This window comes from Eurosta solidaginis, chromosome 1 (assembly GCF_040869045.1).
Source record: "Eurosta solidaginis isolate ZX-2024a chromosome 1, ASM4086904v1, whole genome shotgun sequence".
NCBI classification, from domain to species: Eukaryota; Metazoa; Arthropoda; class Insecta; order Diptera; family Tephritidae; genus Eurosta; species Eurosta solidaginis.
Window position 1 is genome coordinate 343,363,911 of NC_090319.1, and position 27,937 is coordinate 343,391,847.

Genomic DNA, 27,937 nt, shown 5'->3' on the forward strand with positions numbered 1-27,937 from the left:
TTACACATATTTTTCCCACATTGGTTAAGGGCCACGCCTATTTTATAAACATTTTCTTTTTTTAATATAGGATCATGGACCAATGTAAAAGGCATTATCTTTGCGAAAAATATATTAATATCAATCGTATTTTACTTTCAAAATACCATTATAAAAAAAAATTTAAGAAATAAAATATTTGAAATGATTGTTTCACCCCTCCTTTTTCGGCCATTCATTATAAAGCGTTTCGATAGCCATTATTGGAAGAACAATTGAACTATTGTGAAGAAAGTCTATATTCATATTTTTTATAAATATAGTATTTCCAATAAAATCGGCCAAAATACTGTAACGAATATTAGCAGCACTAAGGGATACTATCATCTCTAAACCGATGCTAAGCAGTGACTTGTATGCACATCAATAATTCAATCATTATGCCTACACAAGTGTGCAAGTGTCGCTCACACATACAAGGGGTTTGAGAGAAGCTATAAAATAATGCAACTGCAGTTACAGCTGAGTAATTTTATAGCTGATAACTAACTAGTAAGTTCTGGAAATAGAAAAGCCTAGAAATATGCAACGAGGAAATCAGACAGTATAAAAGGCAGCAGCAGTAGAGGCACGATTTAAAACGCTTTCTGGCGAGCAATAGTAGTGTTACTGTGAAACCTTAATAAAGGCCATTTTGCATTATTGAATAGTGGAGTTATTTATCCAACAGTTTAGTGATTCGAACGTTAGCAGAAGGTTGCAAATAAGCGGAATTCAGTAAATTCGTTACAATTGGTGTCAGAAGAGGAATTGTTGAATAAATTCCGAAGACTTCGAATACAACTTGGACATAGCAAAGTGGAGTGAATTAAGATCCATCAACTGAAGAAGGAGTTAGAGAGCTGTGGAGAGAATACAACCGGCAATAAACTCGAACTTCAGGCACGACTACGAAAGGCAATGGAATTAGAGGGAATTAACGTGGAAGAGTATGTCTTCTTTTGATGGCGAGGAGACAACAAAAATTTAAGATAAAAATAAAACATTGCAGACAGTTACGAGCACTGACTTGAACACACAATATCTGCACAAACATCGACAGTAACATCCAAGAGGGAAGCACAGGAGGCACGCATTTCAGAAATGTCGTCGCAAATGTCATCTCTACTGGCAGAACAGAAGACAAGTATAGCATCCCAACTGGAATGACAGGAAACACGTATAACATCCAAGATGGAAGAACAAGAAACGCATATTTCAGAAATGTCGACACAGATTACATCTAAGATTGAAGCACAAGTGGCACCAATATCCGAAATGTCGGCGCAAATTTCAGCACAGATATCATTGCAGATCTCTGCTCAACTGGAAGAGCAAGAAGGACGTATTATAAGGCGCAAGATACAAAAATTTTACAGCTCGAAGAAAAAATTGATGCCGAGATTGAAACATTTAGAGGTCGTATACAGGAGTTGCAACTAAATCGCAGTTTCAGCAGTTTCAGCGAGTAATACAAAGGTAAAAACACCACCCTTTGACGGTTCTGTTCCTTTCCAGGTGTTTAAGCTTCAATTTGGGAAGATCGCACCAGTGAACAATTGGAATGCTCAAGATAAAGTTGCAACTCTAATCGTAGCATTGAAGGGGCCAGCAGCCGAAATCCTACAGACGATTCCCGAAGGCGATCGGAACAACTATGAAGCATTGATGGCTGCTGTAGAACGACGTTACGGAAGCGAACATAGGAAACAGATCTACCAAATAGAATTGCAAAACCGCTACCAAAAATCTAACGTGACTTTGCAGGAGTTTGCTTCAGACATTGAAAGATTGGATCATCTGGAAAATGCGGACGCACCCGTGGGATACACTGAAAGGGTAAAGATTCGGAACTTTATAAATGGCATACGGGACGTTGAAAAGTAGTGAGCTACATACGCAAACCCAAAGTCAACATTTGCAGAAACGGTATCCCATGCACTGCCTCAGGAAACAGCGTCACTTTTGAGTAAGCTCGCATACAAAGCTCATCGCGTGGAAGTGGAAAGGCCAGACTAGATAGACACAATTTTGGAAGCATTAAAAGGGACGCAGCAGAAAAACGATGGTGCCGTCAAATGCTTTAAATGTGGAAAGCCAGGGCACATTTTCACGTTATTGCAGTACCAATCCTAACAGTTCCAGCAATGTGGGTGGCCGTAAACGCAAAGCTGGAGGAGAAAACACGAGCGATTCAGATGTAAAGATCGAAAACTTGCCCAGCTATTGAATGTCGGGTGATGCCTGTCTCGCAAACTGGAAGGAAATCGAGCAGTCTTACTGTCAAAGGAAATGTGGATGGCAAGGAACGTGTACTGACTGTAGATACGGGCGGATCTCATTCTTTAATCCGATCTGACTTGGTCAACAGGAGAGTAAACCGTTACCTGGAGCAAGGTTGCGTACGGTCACTGGCGAGTATAGCCAAGTCCAGGGAGAAGTGATATGTGAAGTCTTAATTGAATTCGTTGTGGCGGAGATCGTTGATGAAGTCATATTGGGAGTGGACTTCTTGGTTGACCATTACATCAAGATCGATATGCAGAGAAGGGTGATGCGTTATTAGAACCAGGATGTGCCACTTAACTTCAGTTTGGAAAAAGGGTTCAGCAGTAATCGAGTGCTGGTGAAAGAGAGTCGAAAAAAACCACAAAAGTCAAAAGCAGATCGGGCAAGGGTTGATGGAACGAATGGGCCAAACAAATCAAAACTAAAGGTACCTGAGAGAAAAACACTGGCCTTGACAAACCCTAATGGAGGCACTAAAATGACTGAAAGAATTTTCCAGAAAGAATGCAAAGGTGGTTTCAAGCCAGCTCGCACTACTGTTGTGAAACGTCAAGACGATACTGATGATGCAAAGTCAATCCGTCAAGATCAAGCTCTGCGAAGTAGTTCTTCATTGGTCAAACAACAGAGTGCGAGGGAACGATCCAGGATAATGAGTAGTAAGATGAAACGCAGGTACGATGAGAACAATAATTCGGAAGGTTTCTTGGAGGGAAATTTGGTACTGCTATACAACCTTCACCGGCAGAAAGGTGTTCCATCCAAATTTCGGTGCAGTTTGGGAGGCCCGTACAAAGTTGTGAAGAAGATCAGTGATACCATCTACCGCATACAAACCATTGGGAAACCACGAAGTAGAAGAGTGATACATTTGGAGATGCTGGCAGCATTTAGATCGAGAGATTTGTCTGATCGGGACGATCAGACTTAGGTGAAGGGCAGTGTAACGAATATTAGCAGCACCAAGGGATACTATCATCTCTAAGCCGATGCTAAGCAGTGACTTAAATGCACATCAATAATTCAATCATTATGTTTACACATATGTACGTACACGCAGCGGAAAAGCAGCGCACAATCACATGCATAAATCTGAGATACTCCCGAAAGTATGCAATGGTTTTGCAAGTGTCGCTCACACATACAAGCGCATGGGGTTTGAGAGAAGCTATAAAATAATGCAACTGTAGTTACAGCTGAGTAATTTTATAGCTAATAACTAACTAGTAAGTTCTGGAAATAGAATAGCATAGAAATATGCAACGGGGAAATCAGACAGTATAAAAGGCAGCAACAGTAGAGACACGACAATCAGTTTGATTTAAGACGCTATCTGGCGAGCAATAGTAGTGTTATTGTGAAGAACTTTAATAAATGCCGTTTTGCATTATTGAATAGTGGAGTTATTTATTCAACAGTTTAGTGATTCGAACGTTAGCGAAAGGTTGCAAATAAGCGGAGTTCAGTAAATTCGTTACAATACATTTAATAAACACCTCCCTTTTGACAACACTTAACACTGAAACTAAATGAACTGTGCGACAGCCCTTTACTTCTACTTAATTGACGCTTAACCGTTTAAACGGTTATATTCGTCCAACTAGGAGCGCCAACCGCTTCTTCGCTCCGCCAACTGGCGCCAATCGGTCACACCAAGGGAGCATAAATCGTTTTCCACCTGGTATTTCCAGCAGAGTGGGGGCCGCCCTCTACCTCCTAGCAGGGTTCCTATAAAAATATTTTCTGTCATTCGCATAACATAGCCTAGCCAGCGTAGCCGCTGAGTTTTAATTCACTGGACTATGTGACTACCGTGGTGTGATGGTAGCGTGCTCCGCCTATCATACCGTATGCCCTGGGTTCAACTCCCGGGCAAAGCAACATCAAAATTTTCATATTTCAATATGAAGTTTCTCCATCAAAGTTTTAAATTGCACAGTAGTAAATCCTGGTTCATTATCTAGTGTTATCATCTTTACATTAGGGAAACCCCGTAATATATCTAATACTTTATCTACCAACTCAATCATATCCCCAATTCGTTTAATAGCCGAAAACTTTGAATATGCGTCAATAAATGTAATAAATTTCAAAGATTGAGCATAAAATATATCCATATGAACCTGTATTCCTTCCTAATCAGGTATAGGAGCCTCTCCAATCGGTATTTTCTTCGGGTGCCTATCATATTTATTTCTATTACAAATATCGCAGCTTCTAATATACTCTCTGAATTGCTTATGCATTTCAGGCCAATAGTACATTTTACAAATTTGCTTTATATTTTCTTCAAAACTTCTGTGTGCTCTGTTATGTGTTTGTTCTATTATCGCACCTTGGTCCTCCCTGTTTGTTACGTCTATAGGAAAATTCCTGACATACAAAAATTTATTTGTAAACGTTTCCTTTAATTTAGTTTTAATCTCATAGAGATTTTCTGGTGTACAGTGAATTGCAGTCACAAGATTGGGTTGTATAAATTCCTTTAAAATTGTTATCAAATTTTCCACCGTATCGTGTTCAATAAGATGTCTTGTCCTACCAAAGTCTATCACTGACTCATGTATGGTAAAACGTCCTTTACTTAGCAATATCTGCTGTATAAACTGATTCAACGGTTTTTTGTCTCCGGAATTTCCACATTTACTGAGCTTTCCGCAGAATGCTGCGTAGCACGATCTTATGAGTCATCAGATACCTGATTTAAATATTGCCTAGATAACGCATCCGCTACTATATTCACTTTACCTGGCTTATAAATTATTTTTGGAGCATATTCTTCGATTATAGTGTGCCATCTTTTTCTTTTAACATTAGGGTTTCTTGGAGAAACCGAAAAAGATAATGGCTGATGATCTGTGTGAATCTCCAGATCTGATACCCCATAAAGGTAATTTCTTAAAGATTTTAATGCCCAAACTATGGCATAAAGCTCCTTTTCGTTTGTCGCATAATTTCTTTCTGTCGAATTTAATGTTTTCGATATAAAAGTAATGGGCTTTCCTTCCTGACTTAATACTCCTCCCAATGCGTCATTTGAGGCATCTGTTGCCAATATAAATTTTTTTTGTAAAATCCGGCTGAGTTAGTTCGATTTTGTTTGCAAGTAATTTCTTTAATCTTTCAAAAATCATAATTGCGTCTTGTTCCAATCTAAATTCGATTTGTTTAGACATGTGCTGTGACACATGTCCATTTTCCCTGATAAATGCTTCGTCACTGGTTTCGCTATCGCTGCATAATCTTTAATAAATTTTCTATAATAACCTGTCATCCCCAGAAAACTACGAAGCTGTCTCACTGTTTTAGGTAATGGATACTTCGAAATCGCTTCAAACTTTTCCGGATCAGTTTTACTAATATTGTTAGCTACAATATACCCTAAAAATTCTACTTCCTTTCTGTAAAATTTCGACTTTTCCAATGAAATTTTCATATTTGCTTTCTTCAACGTATCAACAACCGTCTTTAAATGCTCCGTGTGCTCCGTAAATGTTTTGGAAAACACAATGATATCATCTATATATACGTGACAAAATTTGCCAATGTAATCCCTAAGAACGTTATCCATAGCTCTTTGAAAAATACTAGGTGCGTTTTTCAGTCCAAAAGGCATTCTTAGAAATTCATATTTGCCGTTATTAACTGAAAATGCTGTCTTTTCCACATCACTATCCTTCATCAAAATTTGATGAAATCCCGACTCAAGGTCCATTGTAGAAAAGTATTTAGAACCCCCCAAATTAGAGAGTATGACATTGCTGTCTGGAATTGGATATTTATCTGAAACTGTTACTTCACTTAATTTTTTGAAGTCTACAACCATCCTCCACTTTTGTGTACCATCTTCATTTATGCCTTTTTTTGGTACAACGCAGATGGGTGAATTGTATGGATTTTACTGGGACGAACCACACCATCTTGTAACAAAACCCTGATCTCCTCATTAACAAAGCTATTTGCAGCTAGCGGATATTGATACTGCTTACTCCAAACCGGAGTATTTGTTGTAGTACGAATCTCTGCTTTAACATCTGTCTTAAACGGTAAATTCATATCTATTCCAGAATGAATTTTCTTAATTTCCGCTATTATTTTCTTTTCCTTTTCCATAACAATAAATTTACTTGACCCTTTCTTACTACAAGGTTTGTAATTATCTTCTGCATTGCCGGAACATACATCGGCTGGTGCTTCAAAGGATTCTTCCTCCAAAGTAATTGTATTCAACGCTCCTTTTTCACTATTTATCTTGTCGGATAATTCAACGACTGGCTTTTCAAGATCTTCTCTCGAAATTTTTGTATTCAAATTATTTTTATTAAAGTGTTTTATTTTAAAACTTGCCGGAATTCCCCTCAGCTGGCGTCTCAGGATTTCTTTGGCCCGAGTGTTTTCCTTTTTATCTTCCTTTCTTTTGCCGGTATTACCATCGGCTGGCACTGTAGAAGTCCTTGCTCCCAAAGTATTTTCATTTTCTAAATTTTCCTGTCGCTCGGATTCACTTCCTAAGCTAAATATTTCTTCTTCATTATCATTATTTATTATCAACCTCTTCTTTTCAAGATTAATTATCGCTTTTATATCTCTCAAGAACTTGTATCCAATTAATAAATCTGCTTCTAAATTTTCAATTTCATAAAAAATTTGCTTTTTACCGAACAACGTTATAAAATTATAGTAACGTATTACTGAAAAGCCATTAATTGTTTTAACTCTTTTTTGTATAGCCAATTCATTTATATTCTTGTAAATACCTGACTTTATATAGCAGCTAGTTGCTCCTGTGTCAACTAAGATTTTAAAATTTTTACCTATTGCCCTGTCATACAAGAAAATGTATAGCAAAGCTAATTTTGGTCTAAAAAATGATCCTCATTTATATTATTAACACGTAATGTTTTATTGGGCAGTTGCACGGTCTGCTCCGTGCTTCCATGTGGTCTTTTTTCTATATTACCACTTTGATTGTTATTACTTTGGTAATTATAAGCAGGTTTTAGCTGCGGCCGATTCTGTACCCTGATGCTGGAATCAACATCCATTGGGTCGGTCGTGGTTGCACCCTTTCAATTCTTTGGTCGAAATTTCTTTGAGGCTGTTCTTGTGCAAACCTCAGATTATTATTGAAGTTTCTTCTATGGTTATAGTTATTTTGCCCATTACTTGCTGAAGGCGAAAAATGGGTCGGCCTACCGAACTGTAAAGCAAAATTTGCTCGCATATTATTAGACTCCAATTCTTCGGCCTTTGCCAAAGCGTTCGGCAGATCACTTGGCGACAATGAAAACATGATATTTGATAAATTCCCATTCAGTCCGGTTATAAGTATGCGTAAAGCATCTCGCCTATTCTTGGCATTAAGTTCCCCAGTGACTGAACTGTCAGTACCGTAGGTCATGATCGTTTTATTTATCAACAAAGTTAATTTCTCGTTAACGTTATTGTAATAATCAATTGTTGAATTAGATCCCTGTCTCAAAATGCTCATCTCTTGTTCAATGATGTGGGCTGGCCTCTTGTCGGCGTATGCAAAATCTAATCGTGCCAAAATGGCATCAAAATTAAGCACTGTCCCATGATTTGATAACAAATCATTGGCTTCCAGGGTAATCTTATTTCTTAATTTCTTAATATCGTTAGTGCAGCGGAATACCAACGGCTGCCTCTAACATATAAACTCATTGTGTTATTAGCGGATTCCCTCCAACTAACATATTTGTTTTGCTTTCCCGTGAATTCGGGCAACGACTTTATTATCTCCAAAGATTCCTCGCATTTTATTTGCTGGTTGATAATATCAGGCTTGTACTCCGCAATGGTAGCTGCCTGAGTCATCCCCTCGATTTGCCTGCGCAATTCCGCTACCTCTAATTTTAATGAAGCGTTAGTCGCGGCTATTAACCTAGCCACTAGGGCTTCATTTTCACTTTCTAACGACATACTTCTAAATACTTGTATCAACAAATCCACACTTAAATATTTTTAGTAATTGTTTTTGAATAGCGTAAGTACAAGAATGAATTGTTAGTCACTAAATAGCATAAAAATTAATCTTACTTTACTGCCGTACTGCTGCTCTCACAGGTCCCGTAACATCAAATTTATATACAGCTTCCTTTTTTTCCTCTTGCCTTTTTTGAACTGCTCTTCTCCTCTCATTTACTTCTTCTTCTTATTTAACGTTATGGTTGTATGTTTGTTTTGTTGTTGTTGTGATACGACTAATTTAAGAATTAGGTTTTTAAATTTATTTTTGTTTCAGTACACATTATTAAATTTATTTCTCCATAAACTTATTTTGCTGTTAGCTGCTCACTTGTATTTTTCTTGTCAATTTTCAAATTTCATGCCACGAACTTCACATTAAATGATTTAAGTATTCGAACAGCGATTCAACAGATGATTGAAGCTGTTTAGTACTGTTAATGTTTTTTTCAAACCACTTGTATGCATTCACACTGGTAGTTAGTTAAAGTTTTGAAAACAATTTTCTGTTGTTTAACTTTTGTGTTTTTTTGTTCTTTCTCGTTCTTTGACGATACTTATTTTTTACAACGCGTGCCCCACACGCTGAGCGCAAATTATCGTCCTCCTACTTTAGGAGGGGTTTTTAAAAAATAATATGAATTTTGTATGATTAGTTACAGAATGTAACATTGACACCGAGCTCAGAAACCAAGCTGAGAAACCAAACTGACTTTATTTTCCACAATTGCTTTTATTTATAACTTAATTTAATATTTACAATATAAGCATTGCATCGGATTTGCTAATGAAAACCGATGCGCGAGAAATGGAATATATATTTAATGAAATGCCAGTGGCTTGAGAAATATAATATTTGTTTAATTTGTTTATAAACATTTAATGAAATGCCAGTGGCTTGAGAAATGGGATATTTGTTTATAATTGCCACAAGGGCACTGTGGGAAGTGTACTGTTAACTTGTATGTATGTATGTTTACATTGTGTGCAAAGTGACTAGCAAAAATTATTCCTTCGAGTAAAAAAATATCACACAACAAAATCTATACAGTAATTAGCAATAAGTGAAGTTCGATGTGTAAAAACTAATGTTTTCATCTGAACTTTTTTAAACAAATCTCTATCCGTACACTTTAGACAGTTCTAATTGTATTCTAGATACTGCCATAGAAATAGATACTGTTCTGAAGAGTATTTTGGAGTTGAAACCGATTTTTTCTCCGCGTCCAGATGGTGGTCCTGGTTGTGTGCTAAAGTTCTGCGCTGTCAATTTATCCAAGCAGATCCTTAAATTATTTAACTATCTCTGGAATCCTCTTTATTCCCTGCAATTTGGAAGCAATCATTTATAATTCCATTACATAAGAAAGGTAGTAGGTTCAATATTGAGAACTACAGGGGCATAACTAACCTTTCGGATATTCCATAAATGTTTGAAAAGATCATCACCTGCCAAATTCAATATATATTTAGTTCTTTATAATAACCCATCCAACATGTTTTTGTGCGTAGAAGATCAACCACAACCAACTTTTTTGAGTTCACTTCTCTAGTGAATGGATGGATGTTTATCCAATAAGCAAACCGATGTGAAGTCGGCATAATTCAGCAAAGCCTTTGACTCTGTTAATCATTAGCTTTTAACTCATAAACTTGACTTGGGTTTTCCGAAGAATTTATTACTTTGGCTGCGCAGCTATCTCGAAAATAGAACTCAGCAAGTTATGTTCAAAAACAGTCCCTCTGAGTTGATAGAAGTAACTTCTGGTGTGCCTCAGAGCAGCTATTTGAGTTCATTTCTTTTTATCCTATTCATAAATGACTTACCTAAGGTATGCAAGCGATGTAAAACTATGCTGTAAATATTTGCATTTTTACTCTTCCCGTTTGGATCTAGTTCAGGCCGATTTGGACTCATTTCAATTATGGTGCACAGTAAATCTACTAGTTTTAAACTGCTGCAAATGTAAGCTAATGACATTTCACAGAGTCAACCCAGTTTTAAAATCCTATATGCTAGATGGTGCTCCCTTGGAGCGTATATCTGTAGTATGTGATCTAGGCGTTCTTTTTGATGCGAAACTGAGCTTTAACATGCATATTTCATTTATCATGAACAAAGAAGTTGATGATCCTTATCTAACCAAGACCCTTTACATATCATTGGTACACCCAATACTTGAGTATTGTTCGTGTATTTGGTTTCCAGTATATAAAAACCATATATATCGAATTGAATCGGTGCAGAAGTAGTTTCTAATCTTCGCATTACGTGGTCTTAACTGGGAATCAAATCTTCATCTTCCGCCATATAGAAATATACTTCTTGTCATTAGTTTGCCAACTTTAGAGAATAGAAGATCATTACTCGGGGTAATGTTCCTTCATAAACTGATTATCGGAGCGATAGACACTACTGACCCTGTGAGTAGACTAAATTTTTCTGTTCGTGCGAGAACTTCGAGACACTATGTACTCTTTCATTCACCCATTCTCCGGCGTAATTTTGCCAAATTGAGCCATCTTCGTAATTGGTGATTGCGCTATAATGAACTGTAAAACTAACTGTATTAGTTTTCAGTATTTGGTTGCTGCTATTCGCAAGGAAATACTCTCACGTCTGGCATGATATTTTTCAAAGATTTTTAAATGCCTAGTTAAATAAGATGTCAATTTTTATTTCAATGTTAATTTTGATTTATTTATTGATTAAAATTTTTATTTAATTAATTTGACTATTTTTGATTGTTTTTTATTTTAAATTTTGTTTTTACACTCATATTTGTTTCCTTGTTATTTGTATTGTATCTTGTCTCCAGTAGTCGACCGCTTTGTATCTGTGTTGACACAATAGCCGTGTTTTCTTTCACATGCGTATACGTTTACGTTTGCGCGTAAAAAAAAACGCTTATCCTCGCTTAGATAATGCTTAGGAGACCCATTTAGCGGCAGTGGTTAAATAACTAGCTACAGCACAGGGTGTACCGAAAAGCGGAAACACAACCCTCTGATGGCCATAGAGTATAACATATAGCTGAATCAGTTGCGATGAATTGTGGACACACATAGAATACATAGAATTAGTGTAAAGTGTGAAACATAGACACATATTTCAGTTACGTCTGAGTAGAATGCGTATTGAAATTTAGTTGGACAAAATCTATGCGTAGCAATTTCAGAGGTGTACTTAAAGTTTGTCGCTTAGCAGTCCATTTAAAGTTTAAGCGTAAACGTATATAGAAGTAAAAAAAAAAACACAGCTAATATAAATAATAAATAAATAACAAATTAAGTAGAGCTCGCCCAGGTTTGAAATTAAACCACAACAGAGGTAACTCTACCAGAGAAAAGCTTCGTCGGCTTCTTATCGGTTGCAACCGATACCGAAAAGTTATTGTTCAATTATAAGTTTGTTATTGAAAGCGAATTACTATAGTCTAGTTTTCGTGTTCTTATCAGTTTGCATCAGTTTTTTATCAGCTTTCGATCGACTCCTTATTGGTTTTTATTGGCATGTATAAAAAACCATTGAGACGTCGTTAACAAATCGATAACACTCCTGTATAAAGCAATATGAGCATGTATCGCTAATTTAATACAGACGAGCCGTGCCCGTGCGCATCTTGCGCAACCAATCTAAAAGTCTCTTATCAAATATCAAGAGAAATCAGCTGTTCTATCAATCAATTAAAACTTGCAGCCATTGTGAATGATGACTAAGTGTGATATCTTATCTGTCAACTGCCTGACAGGATGTCCAATATGGCTACTTTTAAGCGTTTTGACAGGGTGTTCAATATGGCCGCGCCTATATTCAGCGGGTGATTGAAAAAGATACAGAATGAGACAGCGATAGTCAAATACAAATCAAGTGATCCAATCATTTTGGAATTTTGACGTCTATGCAGAAGATATCACACTTAGTCATCATTCACAATGCTTGCAGCTTGTGCTGCCATATGGCATATAAGAGCAAGTGCCGGTAATGCATTGCAAATATTCACAATAGGGCATTGTGTGCTCACAATCGTTTATTTTTAACAAATTATTTTAATAAAATATAGCTAAACAAAAGCACTACGATCAAAATTGCCCAAAGCTCGCTAATAGCCCGAATCAGCATCTTTACAACCAAAGCTTTGTTTATAGATTTGGATTCCAAATAAGAGCGAAAAAGGGAGCCGTACATAAAAACAGTAATTAGAAATAATATATATGATGATAATGAAATCTGCTACCTTTCGATAATGAATCGATAAATTTTTGATAACAAAATCGGTCCGCCCTGATGACTATTAATTAAAGCACACAAAAAAAATGTTTTCATAAATTAAAATCAATTAGGCCTCTCCCCGCTTAATAATACAAATAGACATAATTGGTTAATTCTTTGTACTTCTGTAAAAAGAACAAAGCAAAACCAGTTGTAATGACCCGCCAACAGAAGCGTAACCTTGATATAAAACAAAGAATAAACTATACAAAGGAAAAGGGGAAATTTACACAACTTAAGGCATGGTTTGGCTGAAGGTGTTGTAACCGTTCAACCATCGCAAGAGTTTGGGGTCGACTCCCACTCCTAGGAGAAACGGCTTTGAAGAGATTTAGAAGGTATAATCGAAGGAGATGTTGTCTTGTTCGTCCTGATGTCGAGTTGTTTCACTTTTTTCCAAAAAAAAAATAAAACTAAATTAATTAAAAAATTTTTGTTACTATATCGGCCTACTGACTTGTAAGATCGCTGGATCAAATCGAGCTCAAGGCCTAACAGTAATTATTTTATCTTATTTTTTTATGATACATTTGTTTTTAAATGAAACAATTTTTTAAATTAGAATAGAAGAAAGAAAAAATGTTGACAACTGCCAGAGCACGGGGAAAAAAGTGTCAATTATTATGACACTATGGCATCATAAAATAAGCCCAATTTCATATCGTTTCTGCAACATGTCGCAGCGCTGTGAAAATCAATTGGCAAGAAACAGGATAGAAGTAGAAATAATGAAGACAAACAAACAACCTCTGTGATAGCTGAATGGTTATAGCAGCGGTGCCTAAACGTTGCCGATGAAGAAATTTAGCGTTCCCAAAATGGATCTGTACAACGAGCTTTGGCACTTGTCACAATTTTTTCTTTCTTCTGTTCTAATTTAAACAATTTTTTCATTTAAGAACAAATGTATCATAACAATAATAAAATAAAATAAAATAATTATTGTTACACTTTGAGCTCGATTCGAAGCAGCGATCTTAAAGTTATTTATAAAAATTTGTTCCAAGGCGAATCCATACCAGGTGGTGGCAAAGCGAATTCAACCAATTCGCCGTGCAGAAGAATGTCAACTCAAAAGAAAATTTTAATTGATTTCGATTAACTGACATATTAAAGTACACGGCGCTGTATGGTAAATAACCAAGAAGAAGAAATTAGCTGTTGGAATAACAACACCTGCTGCTGAATTCGCCTTGATTTTTCCTATTTCAATTTACTTTGTTTTGTTGTTTTATTTCGTTTAGTTTTCTTTTATTCTATTTTGTGTAATTTTTTCCTATTTTATTTTATTTGAGTTTATTTAATTTAATTTAGCTTAATTACTTAATTTTTTTCTTTGTTTGCACTTTACCATTTCATATAAATCTAACCAAATAATGTACAAAAACGCATACGCAATAAAACCCTAAAAAGAAACAAATTTCAACTTAAAACCAAATACCTAACCAGTGGCGTAGTGAGGTTTTCTTGCGCCCGGGGAAAAATATTTTGAACGTGAGAAAAAGATATATGCTTTCATTTATACCACAACCTGTCGCAAGTATTCCGGATATATGCATGCATTTCTTAGTATGGAATTTTTTTCCCAGAAATCAGTTATAATAGTTAAAAATACAAATTATCCAGGAAGTTCTTCTTTGCGGACCATTTGGCGCTCCCCTGTGAGTAGCGCCCGGGTCAAGATACCCCCACCTACCTAACCACGTGTTTTGATCTTGTAAACACATTTTGTATCTTTATTTCCACTAAAGCAACGATATATACATCTCCCCGTACACTTGCATGCATGAAAATTGTACATATGCTCAGAGTCTTTAACTTATATGTATTATAATGAATTTTTGGAAAATTCCGCTTATTTCCAACCTTCTTCTAACGTTCGTATCGCTGAACTGTCGAATAAATAACTCCAATATTCTGTTTTGCAAAATGGTCTTTATTAGATTAGTTTGGGAGTAGTACAATTTTACTTCACAATTATACTTCGCAACTGACAGCGTATTTAAATCAAACTGATTACTGACTCCTCAGATTGCGCTGCTTTTATACTCTGAGTTTTCTCGTTCATCCATTTCTCCTAAGGTCTAGTCATTTCGCGAAACTGTATTCCAGAACAATTGTATCCCTTGCTTGGTTATTAGCTATATACATGTATACCTATTTGTAGTTTATGTCTCTCTTATAGCCATATGATGTATGCGTGAGTACTACTTCGGCTGATGATTACATGTGTTGCGAGTATCTCCTCGTTGCCCTGTATGTATATAAGAGTGGCGGCTTCATGTTTTTTTTGTTGCGTGATTATTAACTAGCCTCGTGCTGTCAACATTCGCCACAGTATGTAACGTGTTTGCCTTGACTTGCTGTATGATTTCGCTCTAATTAAGCTCTTATTCATTATTACTCCATACAGTATACTATATACAGTATTTTACATGTATCCCGCCTTTAGCATACTACTTACAAATACTACTTTTACGCTTACATTTATACCTTACGCTTACATTCAGGGTTTCTCCATAACATGAGCAAAGATGCTTACATATCAATTACACTTATTTTTTTGAGTGTTATTGCACTGCACCGCATAAAATCAGCGCATGAACGTTTAATGTGGTCAATGGAATTGAAATAAATTTGTTGTTGAAATTTTTTATAAATAACTGTATACATATTAACTTCTATACGATTGCACATTTTTGGCCACACACATAATAACATACATACATACGCTGTACATATAGATGTGGAAGCTAAATTTGTAATTTAACATTTTGATTTTGATTCAGCTTTGCGGTTTGTCAGTCGTTGGCACGAATGCTTGGCTTCAGTTACGAATTGTCTCTTATACGCGAAGCTTAGTACGGTGTGCAATCGCAACCGTTGTAGTTTTTTGTTGGTGTGAAGGAAGTGAAGGAATTGCTAAATCACCTGGTTTTATGGTATGAAAAAAAGTTTGAAGATAAAATAAACGCTTCCGTTTTTACGTTTTTAAAAATACAAACAATAAATTATTTATGTGGTGAATAATAATTATAATATATATATTTATACAAAAAATATATTTAATTGATTTTTGTAAATGCACAACCAAAATAGTGACAGAAATGCCTTCATGTGCAAATATATATATTCATTTTTTTAAATTAATTTAAAACGATAATTTCGTTGTAGTTTGTTGCATAGCTGATTTGAAGCTTCCTAATTTGGTTGCTGCGTTTCATGAACAAAAGACTTAAGACACGAACTTTTGTATGTGTATATATCAGCAATAACTTTATTATGCATAAATGGATATGTAAGTCAATGATTGCATTTATGTATGTGCATGTGTGTGTGTTTTGCATTGCTGATTAACCAAAAACCATCTAAAAAGTGGAATAGCAAATATTACAAAATGTGTTAATTGATTTTTTTTTGTGTAATCCGCAAGTGTGATTTGCAACAAAGCGTATTCGGTACTAGCAACAGATGAACACACAAGCATATATGTACGTATGTATCTACTTTTAACTAGTATAAAGGCATTTTAGATTCCACAAGTATTTCAACATTGTGCAATTGTTAAATATAAAAAAAGTGGTGCATATAAATAGAAGGATGTGGGTATATGTTTAAGTAAAAAATATATATTTATATTCGTTGTGAAGGCTACTTAATCTATGCAAAAACATTTGAATTGAAAAGGCTCTCAGTATTATGAATCAAAGGAACTCTACGAATAGAAGAATCCTATATGTGGCAATCAATCTAATATGATTAAACGGAATACTAACTGACCTAAAGTCCGACACCGACCATAGCAATTCGGTGTCCGACTTCCAGGCGCAGAACATAGATATACTTCAAGGAAGTAATGGGAGGAAGGCCTAGGCAGTGGTAGGGGCATTACAATCTACACAAACGGCTTGAATATGCAAAAGAGAACTGGTGCGGGAATGTATCCGAAGCATTTATAGGTATATCAATCGGACCAACTTCCAGAATCATGCAGTGTCTTCCAGGTGTAGGTCTATGCCATACAGAGAGCTGCCTGAACTGCTCCAGGATAGTCTGGTCACTGCCTTTAATGTATTAGTACAGTAATATTGAAGGGAATGAATCTGCAGATGACGTGGTCACGTTCCGAAATAGACATACACGAAGAGGTATGTTCGGTTCATAAACCGAAACACCCGCTATTTTAGGACTTTGAACCAAACCTTTAACAGCACTGAACAGAATATTTTGAAATTCGAAAACCGAACAAAAATCGAAAAAAACAACGATCTATTCAAAATAAAACTTCACCAAATTAAGTAACTAAAAATTTAAGTATAAGCCTATAATATTTTGTTTATCTTAATTTCCACATTCGTACTTCTTTCAAAGAAAATATTATTGTCCGTGTTTTTTATTAACAACAAGTAAGGAAGGCAAAGTTCGGCTGTAAACGAACAGTACATACTCAGCTGAGAGCTTTGGAGACAAAATAAGGGAAAATAACCATGTATGAAAATGAACCTAGGGTAACCCTGGAATGTGTTTTTATGACATGGGTATTAAATGGAAGATATTTAAGAGAATTTTAGAAGGGAGTGGGCCATAGTTGTATAGGTCGACGCCTTTTCGAGATATCGCCATAAAGGTGGGCCAGGGGTGACTCTAGAACGTGTTTATACGATATGGGTATCAGAATAAAGATATTAATGAGGGTTTTAAAAGGGAGTAGCCCTTAGTTGTGTATGTGAAGGCGTTTTCGAGATATCGACCAAAATGTGGACCAGGGTGACCCAGAACATCATCTGTCGGGTACCGCTAATTTATTTATATATGTAATACCACGAACAGTTATCCTTCCAAGATTCCAAGGGCTTTTGATTTCGCCCTGCAAAACTTTTTCATTTTGTTCTACTTAATATGGTAGGTGGCACACCCATTTTACAAAGTTTTTTCTAAGGTTATATTTTGCGTCAAAAAACCAATCTAATCACCACGTTTCATACCTTTTTTCTTATATGGTATAGAATTATTGCATTTTTTTAAACTTTCGAAATTTTCGATATCGAAAAAGTGGGCATGGTCATAGTCGGATTTCGCCCATTTTTAATACCAAGACAAAGTGAGCTCAGATAAGTACGTGAACTAAGTTTAGTAAAGATATATCGATTTTTGTTAACGACCGAGCGGAAGGACAGACGTTTGACTGTGTATAAAAACTGGGCGTGGATTCAACCGATTTCGCCCGTTTTCATAGAAAACAATTACCGGCATAGACGCTATGCCCTTACCAAATTTCATATGGATTGATAAATTTTTGTTCGACTTATGGCATTAAAAGTATTCTGACAAATTAAATGACAAAAGGGTGCAGCCACGCCCATTTTGAAATTTTCTTTTATTTTTGTATTTTGCAACAATAACATTACTAGAGTTGAATGTTGACATAATTTACTTATATACTGTAAAGATATAAAATTTTTTGTAAAAATTTAACTTTAAAATTTTTTTTAAGTGGGCGTATTCGTCATCCGATTTTGCTAAATCTTATTCACCACACATATAGTAATAGCAGTAACATTCCTGCCAAATTTCGTCAGGATATCTTGAACGACTGCGAAATTACAGCTTGCAAAACTTTTGAATTACCTTATTTTAAAAGTTTTCGGTGCCACGCCCACTGTCCGAAATTTTACTAATTTTCTATTCTGTGTCACCTACCAATTTTAATCGCTTTATCCGTCTTTGGTAATGATTTATCGCACTTTTTAGGTTTTTCGAAATTTTCGATATCGAAAAAGTGGGCGTGGTTATAGCCCGATTTCGTTCATTTTAAGTAGCGATCTGAGATGGGTGCCCAGGAATTTACGTACCAAATTTCATTAAGAATCCTCAAAATTGACTCAAGTTATCGTATTTACGGACGGACGGATGGTCGGATGGACGGACATGGCTAAATGAATTTCTTTTTTCGCCCAGATCATTTTGATATATAGAAGCCTATATCTATCTCGATTAGTTTATGCCGTTACGGATTACCGTTATGCGAACAAAATTAATATAATCTGTGAGCTCTACTCAGCTGAGTATAAAAATGCCCAACTTCCTTAAGTTTTTGCGAATTTTGTAAATTTTGCATATAATAAAGGGAACATCTTTTTCTAGAACCTTAAATTAAACTTTAGGTTATGTTGATCTGTCAAGTCCGTGAGGATCTCACAAAGACTGAATGTATACAAAGCGCCACCTATACTGCTTGCTGCTTCCTGATAGTCACTACTAATATCCGAATTTGCAGTTTAGCGAGTGCAAGACACACTCAGAGAACGTAAATTATCGCAGCTTAATGTATTTTTAAAAATATTATCTAAATATAGACCTTGTCGATAAAATAACAGCCTTCTGTATCGCTCGTCGCTTTTCGGCAAGTTGAAGCTTCTCAAGGCTACAGTTTAGTGATTTCGGGATTACTACAGTTGATGGTATTAAAATAGGTATTATGCCGACTTTGTGCAGCTTCCACATCCCTTTTATTACGTGTGCCAGACTTAAATTTTTTCCGAGCTTCCCCGTATAAAGTTTTGAGGTTTTGGTACACCTATGTATGTATGTCTATTAGGTAAGCCTGATTCTCCTGCTTATCTACGACCGTTATATCAGGAAGGTTATGTGGCATAGTATGATCTGTCGGAATAGACCGGCCGCAAAAAATTTTTAAGGCACTGTTTCTAGCATTACCTCTAGGGTATAGGTGTAGTAAGGGCAACCCGCTGTAATTAGATCATAGCAGTGCTAGTGTTTGATGTACGATCTTTGCTACCTGGCTATGCCTTGTTAAGTATTCGGTAGCCGCCAATGTAACACATGCACCGGAATTGTTTCAGACTGCCTTTGGTATCGTCTATAATTATCATTTTTAATGGGAGCTCGAATTACATATTTGCAATTGTTTCTTGTTGCAACAACTTCGTCTTGAATGACTATTATTTTATTTTACTCTAATTTATTTTATTTAATTTACGGTTTATTTTATTTTACTTAGGTCCAAAAAGGTCCCATTGTGATACCACGTGTATCTCTCCCCGACTCAAACCAACAGGTCGATACAGCAAACGTCAGGAGTTTCTTAGGTTCCAACTTAGTCAGATCACAAAGATCGTCAAAGAAGGAGATCCCAGAGATTTCTTCCTCTTGTGCCAAAGCGCGGGACAATCGCACAGAAAATGTTTAACTGTTTCTATGTCCTCTTCGTCTTTGCAGCTCCTGGAATAATCATTATAAGGAGCACCCAGCCGTTGTGCGTGCCTCCCGATTGCTAGGTGGCCGGTTATAAGTCCAACCACCAGAGATATGCCCACCCCCGCCCCCCATATCAAGAAGAAGGAGACTTTTTGTGCGTCTCGCGTCCCATTCAGGCCACACGAGCTTAGAGTGGTAGCAGGATTCAAGATTGCTCCATCTCTCACCCGCTTCTCTAAGAAATATCCCTTTCAAAATGAGCGTTCAGGTAGCGAGCGGCATGCTCAATCCCTTCCCGGACGACGAAAGCGGAACGCAAGTTCGTCAGCCATCTCATTGTCTGGTATATCCGAGTGTCCAAGCACCCACACCTGACTGAGGTTGCTCAGCGATCTCGTTAAGACATTTGCGGCAATTCTCTACCGTCCGGCGGTTCCTTCAGCCAATAATCCCTATCCAGGATAATAACCTCGTACTTCATATTGATAAATACAGTCGGAGCGCAATAGTCTGACGAAGACGAATCCAGATAATTAAGGATGGCTGCATGACCATCCACATTGTCTCTACATGCGGATAACTCTCGCAGCCGCATAGCAGAAAAGGCCGCACATTGTTTGTCCATTAAATCTATTGGAAACGCATTAAAAATAGTGTCCAGCGCTCTGCAGGGGTCGTGCGCAGAGTACCCCCCACGCAGATTAGAGCACTTCTTTGTACCTTCTGGAATACCCGTAGGTTTGATTTAGTATCTAAGCTCGTCTACCAGACCACTGCCCCCTATAAAATAATTGGTCTAACCACAGCGGTGTAGAGCCACAGGGTAATATCCGGTGACAGTCCCCATCTTCGCGCAACAGCTCCCCTACAGCTGTACAGTGCCGCCGTTGTGTTTTTCACATGCTCCTGCGCGTTTTCCCTCCAGGATAATTTCCTATCAAAAATTACTACTAGGTGTTTGGCAGAGTCCCTCAGCGTCAGGGTCATACCCGCTAGCACCGGTAGCTGTAACGCAGGTATCTTATATTTCCTGGTGAACAGAACCAGTTCAGTTTTGGCTGAATTGACCGATAGACATTTACTCCTGGACCAGTTTTCCACCAGTCTCAGCTTTGTCTGGATTATATCGCATAGTGTCTGCGGAAACTTCCCGCTAACTAACAACGCAAGGTCATCAGCATATGCGATTAACTTGGCGCAACCGTCCATCTCAAGAAGAACCAAGAGCTCATTAAGTGTGGCAACCCATATAAATGGAGAAATTCCCTACCCTGTGGGGTGCCTCCCGTATGTGTTTGACCACCGTAGAGCCTGCCAGGTTAGCATGAACCTTTCTTCGCAACAGTACTGCTGAACAAGTTTCACTACCCCGGATCTTCCCGCAAGCCGATTAGTGCATCAGTTATCGTAGAGGGCGTAACATTGTTGAAAGCTCCCCCAATGTCGAGAAAAGCTATGAGTGTGAAGTCCTTGTACGCCAAGGATTTCTCGATTTGGGAGACAACTGCATGCAAGGCCGTCTCCGTGGACTTCCCTTTTATTTTACTTAGTTGTATTAAATTCTATTTAAATAATTTTTTTTTTCTTTGCACTTTTATATTTCATGTAAGTCTAACCAAATATCATACAAAAATATTACAGCCAACGAAATTCTAGAAAGAAAAGAATTTAAACTTAAACCTGAATACCTTACCAAGTGCTTTGCTTATGTAAACGATTTCTGATTCTTAATTTCCAACAACAGCAGGTGCGAGAGGTGCACATGATCAACCAAGCGGGAAAGACATGGGCCCAAGCGAGGGTCTGCAAAGACTCGAAATCATGTACAGGTCTTAGAACCTTAGACTAACAAAGTTATTCTTATCATAAACAAAAAGAGAGGACTGTAGACTCATGACGGGTTTTCTGACTGGACAATCTTCTGTCGCCACATGCCTTTAAATTAGGCTTGGTCAGTGATAGAAAATGTAGGAAGTGCAGGTTTAAGGAGGAAACGATCCAACACGTTTTGTGCTCATGCTCTGCGCTTATCAGACTCAAGCTATTAGGAGTAAACAGCTGCCAGATCTAGAAGCAGCTCATGTCATAGGTACGAGAAAGCTTCTAGTATTTTCCAATAGTGCGGAGCAATTTTATAACATAGGTCCTGGTTTTTGATGGAGTTTTTCAGTTTGGTCGTTAAACAAACTTCTGGTAAAACTACAGACTCATTTAGTCTATGTGAGATCCTCAGTGACCGGCCAGTTCAACCTAACCTAGATATAAGTTCCAAAGCAGCACTGGTAGCGGCTTACACGAATTTTTAGTCTTTAAAATGTTCATGTCAACAAGCGTGTGTGAAGCCTAGACTGTTAAGTAAAGTTTGATGGTCAATTACCTCATATAAGCGCTTAAATTTTTACACATTAGTAGAAAAGCATTAGCTATTTATGTATATTTATACATACATATGTGTAACTACATTAATATAAAATTAAAAAACCTTTGTCATAAAAAGTTTGTGGTGTGGTCCGATCATTTAATTTACAACTAAAAGCAAGTTATGTACCTAGGAAACTTTCGGAATGCCGTACGACAAATTATACTTTCTTGCCAGCATTTTCTATCGGGCAAGTCATTAATTCTATACGACATTTCTGAAGAAATGACTTCCAAATATCATATATATTATTTTTAATTGTTGGTTTTATGTACGGGTCCCTTTCCGCTCTTATTTGGAATCCAAATCTATAAATAAAGTGTTGATTGCAAAGATGGAGATTCGGGCTATTAGCGAGCTTTGGGCAAGTTTGGCCGCAGTTCTTTTGTTTAGCTATACTTTATTAAAATAATTTGTTAAAAATAAACGAAGACTACTTGTACAATGCACTATTGTGAATACTTGAACTTCATTACCGACAGTTGCTACCAGACGCTAGATGGCAGCGCAGTTGTAAGTTTTAATTGATTGATAGAACAGCTGATTTCTGTTGGTATTTAAAGAAACTTCTATATTTGTAGCGCAAGATGCGCACGGGTCCGGCTCGTATAGCCGAATTGTGATTACTTATTTCGATAGGGCTGGAAGATACTAAGGGGATGTGACGAAAAGTGTGGAAGAGGATAAAATTTTTGTATATAGAAAGTAGCTAATTCGATAGGCTTTTTTGGAAACCTGATATTGGCAAAGAAGATTTATGCATACATCTCACTTATCGTTCGACAGAAGTGGACGAAATCTCTTGTGAGACAGAGAGTTAAACCCAAAGTTGGGTTAATAGTAAGAGCCGGATGGAATTCGTGTAAGGAAAAAGCTAATTACAAAAACAAACGAAATTATTGAAACTAAAGCAAATTTAAAACGTTACAGTTATTCATCGTCTTAATTTCCGTAAGGTTGAAAAATTCCGTATTTGTTTGTTTGTTAATAAAATGATGCAAACACTGCGGACAAAAACTAGATCTTTTTTATTTTCCTGCCTGTTCACATGGTGTAGATTTAAAATAAACAAAAATTATTAACGAAGTGAATATTACTTAATATTTTTGATGTATAAACTAAAAGTCTTTGCTTACGGTATGGGGTAATACTGAATATAAGCGTAAGATGTAAGCGCAGGGCCGGATTAACAAGTAGGCAGAATAGGCAGTTGCCTGGGGCTCCCGAAAAATTAAAAAGACTTCTAAAATTTTCTTACAAACATAAAATTCTAGAGATTGAAAGAAAAATATAATCAGAACTGAAAATAATTTTTACTCAAATAAATAAAACTCAATTGAGCGCAATCAAAAGGGTTCGTTAGAAGAGAGTTAATTTCATTCCGTGAAAAGTTCAATGATTTCTAAGAAAAAAAAAAAACAGTTATTACCCTGTGCAGTTTATACAGAAATCGTAAAACGTTCTCGCCGTAGAAAAAAACAACCTAATGACGGAAATGCTCCAGAAGGAGAACTTTCGCCTAGAGATGATTTTAGGACAAAAGGTTTCCTCGAAATCATCGACAATTTTCACAATGAAAGTTTATGGAAATTTCAGAGAGATTTGCATTTCTCATCAACTTTTCTCTAAGTAATGGAGACCTCCACGAAGCTATAAATAAATTAGTTATTTTTTATTCTAGAAATTTGGAAAATGTTTTCATCGAAATGAAACAATTCCAAAGTTACGTGAACTCCAGATACATTGATGCACAAAAAACTCATAGTCATTTGTATAAGATTCTAATGGAAGATCAATTAGCCGATGTATTTCCTAACACAGAAATAGCTCTTCGAATTTTTTTAACATTGATGATCACAAATTGTTCTGCCGAACATCCTTCTCGCAATTAAAAGGAATCAAAACAACGCGACAAGAGTGACCCGAAATGTTAGGTATACTTTGCATTGAGGCAGATTTATTGAACAAAATCTATATTGATGATATAATTGATGAATTTGCCGAATACAAATGTAGAATACGATATGTTTAAATTGTAGATAGTAATTTTATTGAATTATTACATTGTGACAATAAAATTTTTATGAAAGATATAAGTTTGCATATTTTAATCGAAAAAAGAAGGGAACGGGCGTGAAACAAGGCCCCAAATTGATGGTTGCCTAGGGCCCGTTGATGGTGAATGCGGCCCTGTGTAAGTGCAAGCTTAGGAGGTATGCTATACGGGGTACACATCTAGAATATAAATGCGGGCTGACTGTGTTGTATTGGTGTATTGCTTGGAGTACCATAGAATGTATACAGTGACGGACAAAAGAAAAGTAGGGGGTGTACTGCTTTCTTTGTAAAGAAAAGACAAAACCATTGCGTAAAAATCTGTACATGGAATTTCGTTCCAACCCTTTTTATAATCATTTTACCTAAAACAAATCCATCCTTGAACAATAAAGCAACTAAGTTATAGCGAAAAAACGCAATATTAGAGTTGACAAAAGTGTACATACAGCACCATTTAGCTAGCTTTCATTCTAATATGCTGAGTGTTACTAACCGTAAAGTACTGTTTATCTAGTTAAATCCTTTTTTATGATTGCTGCTCTGTTCATATTGTAACGAATTTTGGGAAACTCGGCTTATTTTACACCTTCTGCAAACGTTCGAATCGCTAAACTGTTAAATAAATAACTCCAATATTCAATAATGCAAAATGGTCTTTATTAGACTACTTTGATAGTACAGTAACTCTTACTTCGCAACTAATTGCGTGTTTAAATCAAACTGCTTAGTCATGCCTCAGCTTGTGCTGATTTTATACTCTCGGTTTCCTCGTTCACCCATTTCTCCTAAGGTCTAGTAATTTCATGAACTTCATGCTGGGTTACCAGCCATATACATGTATATATGTAGTGTGTAGCCATATGCGCGTGTATACACGTATGTGAGTACTACTTCGGCCGATGGTGAGTATCTCTCAGTTGCCTTGTATGTACATGTGTAAATGATGATTGATTTGTTTACGTACATACGAGTGGCTGCATAGTATCGGCTTAGGGATGCTAGTATCACTTAGTGATCTTAATATTCGTCACAATATTGAGTTTAGTTACGGTTTGATCACTTAAACATCAACAATCCCTCGGAGAAAAGAAATATCTTTTGAAGTAAGAAATTTGGTTGCACAGCTCAGACATGAAAAAAAATTACAAGGTGAAATTGCAAAAGTTGTTAACAGTCGAGCAACAGAACATTGTAAACAAATTTTAAAATAGTCGGTTCTACCGAAAATAAATCTACCGAAGCGCAGTGGCCGTGCGAGCAACCTATTACGCCCAGACATCAGGTTTATTTTGAAAGAAGTCAACACAAATTCAAATATTCTGATCCAAATTGAGCAAACTCATCAGGCAGTTGTGCCCAACTAAGAATACTCGAAAGACCTCTGCACAAAAACGGCTATAACAGCAGAATACCACGCAAAAAGCTTTTATTTCTGAAAAAACCTGTACTTGGTGTTCGCGAAAGCACACAGGGAAAAGGGGATGAATTTTTGGCAAAAAGTTTTGTTTACCTATGAGTCAAAGTTCAATTTTTTCAGTAGCGATGGAAGAATACAAGTGTGGAGAAAGACAAATACTGCACTCTATCCGAAGAATTTTGTATCAACTGTAAAGCCACCACCACGGCAGTGTTATGATTTGGTGAGCTTTTGCGGCATCTGGAGTTGGCAGACTTACATTTATTGAGTGTAATATGGATGGTTTTAGATACAAGTCTTTATTTGGAAGATATTTGAAAATAATTGGAGCTAAAGGTTTAGGTTGGATATTCTAGAAGGATAACGATCCAAAGCACATGGCACATATTGTTAAGGATGGGCTACTGCCATGAAAAGCTTCTCAGTTAAAACTCATCTGCCCAGCAGATGAAGTTCGGAGTCGGCGTAAACCTGTAGGCCCGGCCCGCCAATTTGGAGAAAACAATTCAAAAGAAGCACGACGAAAATAAATTTTTTTTAATTAACTGCAAACAAAGAAAAAAATAAAATAATTAAAATTAGATTAAATTAAATTTAAAAAATCAAATAAATTTAAATAAAATAAAATAATATAAAATCAATTAAGAAACAAAAAAAATAAAATAAATTAATATAAATCAAAGTAAAGTAAAGCATAAATTTACATCGAGCAAATAAAATTATATATGTAAAAATATTAATAAAACAGAAAAGCCCAATTAGGCAGCATAGAAACATACGCAGTTACAGCCTAATGGTAGACGTGCGGGTTTAGAAATCTTACGACTCGAGTATCGAACGAAGATGTCAAACTTATGGGCCTCTAGTGTTTCGGTTGCAGATGACTGGTTTTCCCGCTTTCGGTATGATGACTACTCGAGTCGTACTCCAAGATTGCGCGATGTGTCAGTTTTATGCAACTCTCAAAGATTCTATTCTAGGCCATTCTATAATAGTTCCACCTGCCGTCTGCAGCATAGCAGGGAATATCCCATCTGGACACGGCAATTTTAACTTGGCAATAGTTTTCATTGCCCATTTTGGTGTTTGTCACCAATCCTGGTACCTTTTGCTTCGCATTAGGATTCTAGGTGTGATTAAATAACTCTTCCGCATCATCCCCTGATGAAAATTGTGTGTTAAGTAGTGCCTCAAGGGACTCTTCACTACAGTGTGACCATTCCCCGTCGTCCTTTTTTAACACCCTGGACTGCATCTCCCTTGGATAGGACTTTCCCCAGTCTCGGCGTTTCGATGGAGCAGTCTATATCTTTACACAAATTCTTCCATAAAACCATGTTTGACCTGTTGATTCCACGTTTATAGCACTCCTCTACATAAATAAATAAATGTAAGGCGCGGTAACCTCCGACGAGATTTTAGGCCGAGCTTCTCTTCCAATTTGCGTCGTGCTTCTGTAAGGCAGATGAGTTTTCACTGAGAGAAAATGGCAGAAATACACTCGGAGTGCTTGCCAAACACTGCCTAGGAGCGACCACGCTTAGAAAAATTTTCTTCTAATTGAAAAAACTTTGATGTTGCTTTGCCCGGGGCGTGAACCCAGGATCTTCGGTGTCTACAAGCTCTACATAGTTAATAAAAAAAATAACTAGTTTCCAGAGGTACACCTTTACACGTCGAACTTCACATACTTCAGTACTTGGTACTTACGTCTTTTCTTAGCGTTTAAAACTTAACCAATAACATTTATTTTTATTCTCTTTTAACCAAACGAATAATTCAGGTCACATTTTATTTATTTTCTTGCTTTTTTTTGTTTCTAATCACCACAGATTAAATTAAAAATAAGTAACATGTCCATATTAAAAAATATTGGTGTAATTTTCAAAGCACCAACAACAGAGATAAGCTACATATTAAAGTATGTATGTATGTAGTTTAAAACAAATAAAAAGAAAACCAATCAAAGTTATATAAACAATGTAGATAGTAAATTGTCATGCTTAGCCCCGGTTTTTCAGTACAAGTTCAACGCAGTTTGTCAGTTAAACTACGCTTAAATTTTTCTGCAGTTTTTCAGTCTATTTTAACTGAAGTTTAAGCTGAGCTTAAGCGGCCGATCTGACAGGGTTAAACTCTAGTTATCCTATCAGTTATTTGCGTTCGTTGGCAATGACGTCGAATATACCCAACACGCATTTGGGCTTAAGTACCACTACATCTCATGTTGATAACAGGGCAAAGTTGTTTCGAAACA

At 36.6% G+C, this 27,937-nt stretch overlaps 1 protein-coding gene across 4 annotated transcripts in view; it reads left to right on the plus strand.

Moving 5' to 3' along the window:
• LOC137237972 (ABC transporter G family member 23) overlaps window positions 1–27,937 on the plus strand; it is a 193,707-nt gene that overhangs the window by 41,867 nt on the left and 123,903 nt on the right. Inside the window, exon 1 of one of the 4 annotated variants that reach the window (XM_067762437.1) lies at window positions 15,381–15,510. The exons of 1 other annotated variant lie outside the window; for it this stretch is intronic. The gene's annotated coding sequence lies outside the window, so the exon portion shown is untranslated. Of the gene's footprint in view, window positions 1–15,380; window positions 15,511–15,872; window positions 16,064–27,937 lie in introns of those variants that run through there. 2 more of the 4 variants (XM_067762440.1, XM_067762438.1) reach the window with 2 other exon arrangements.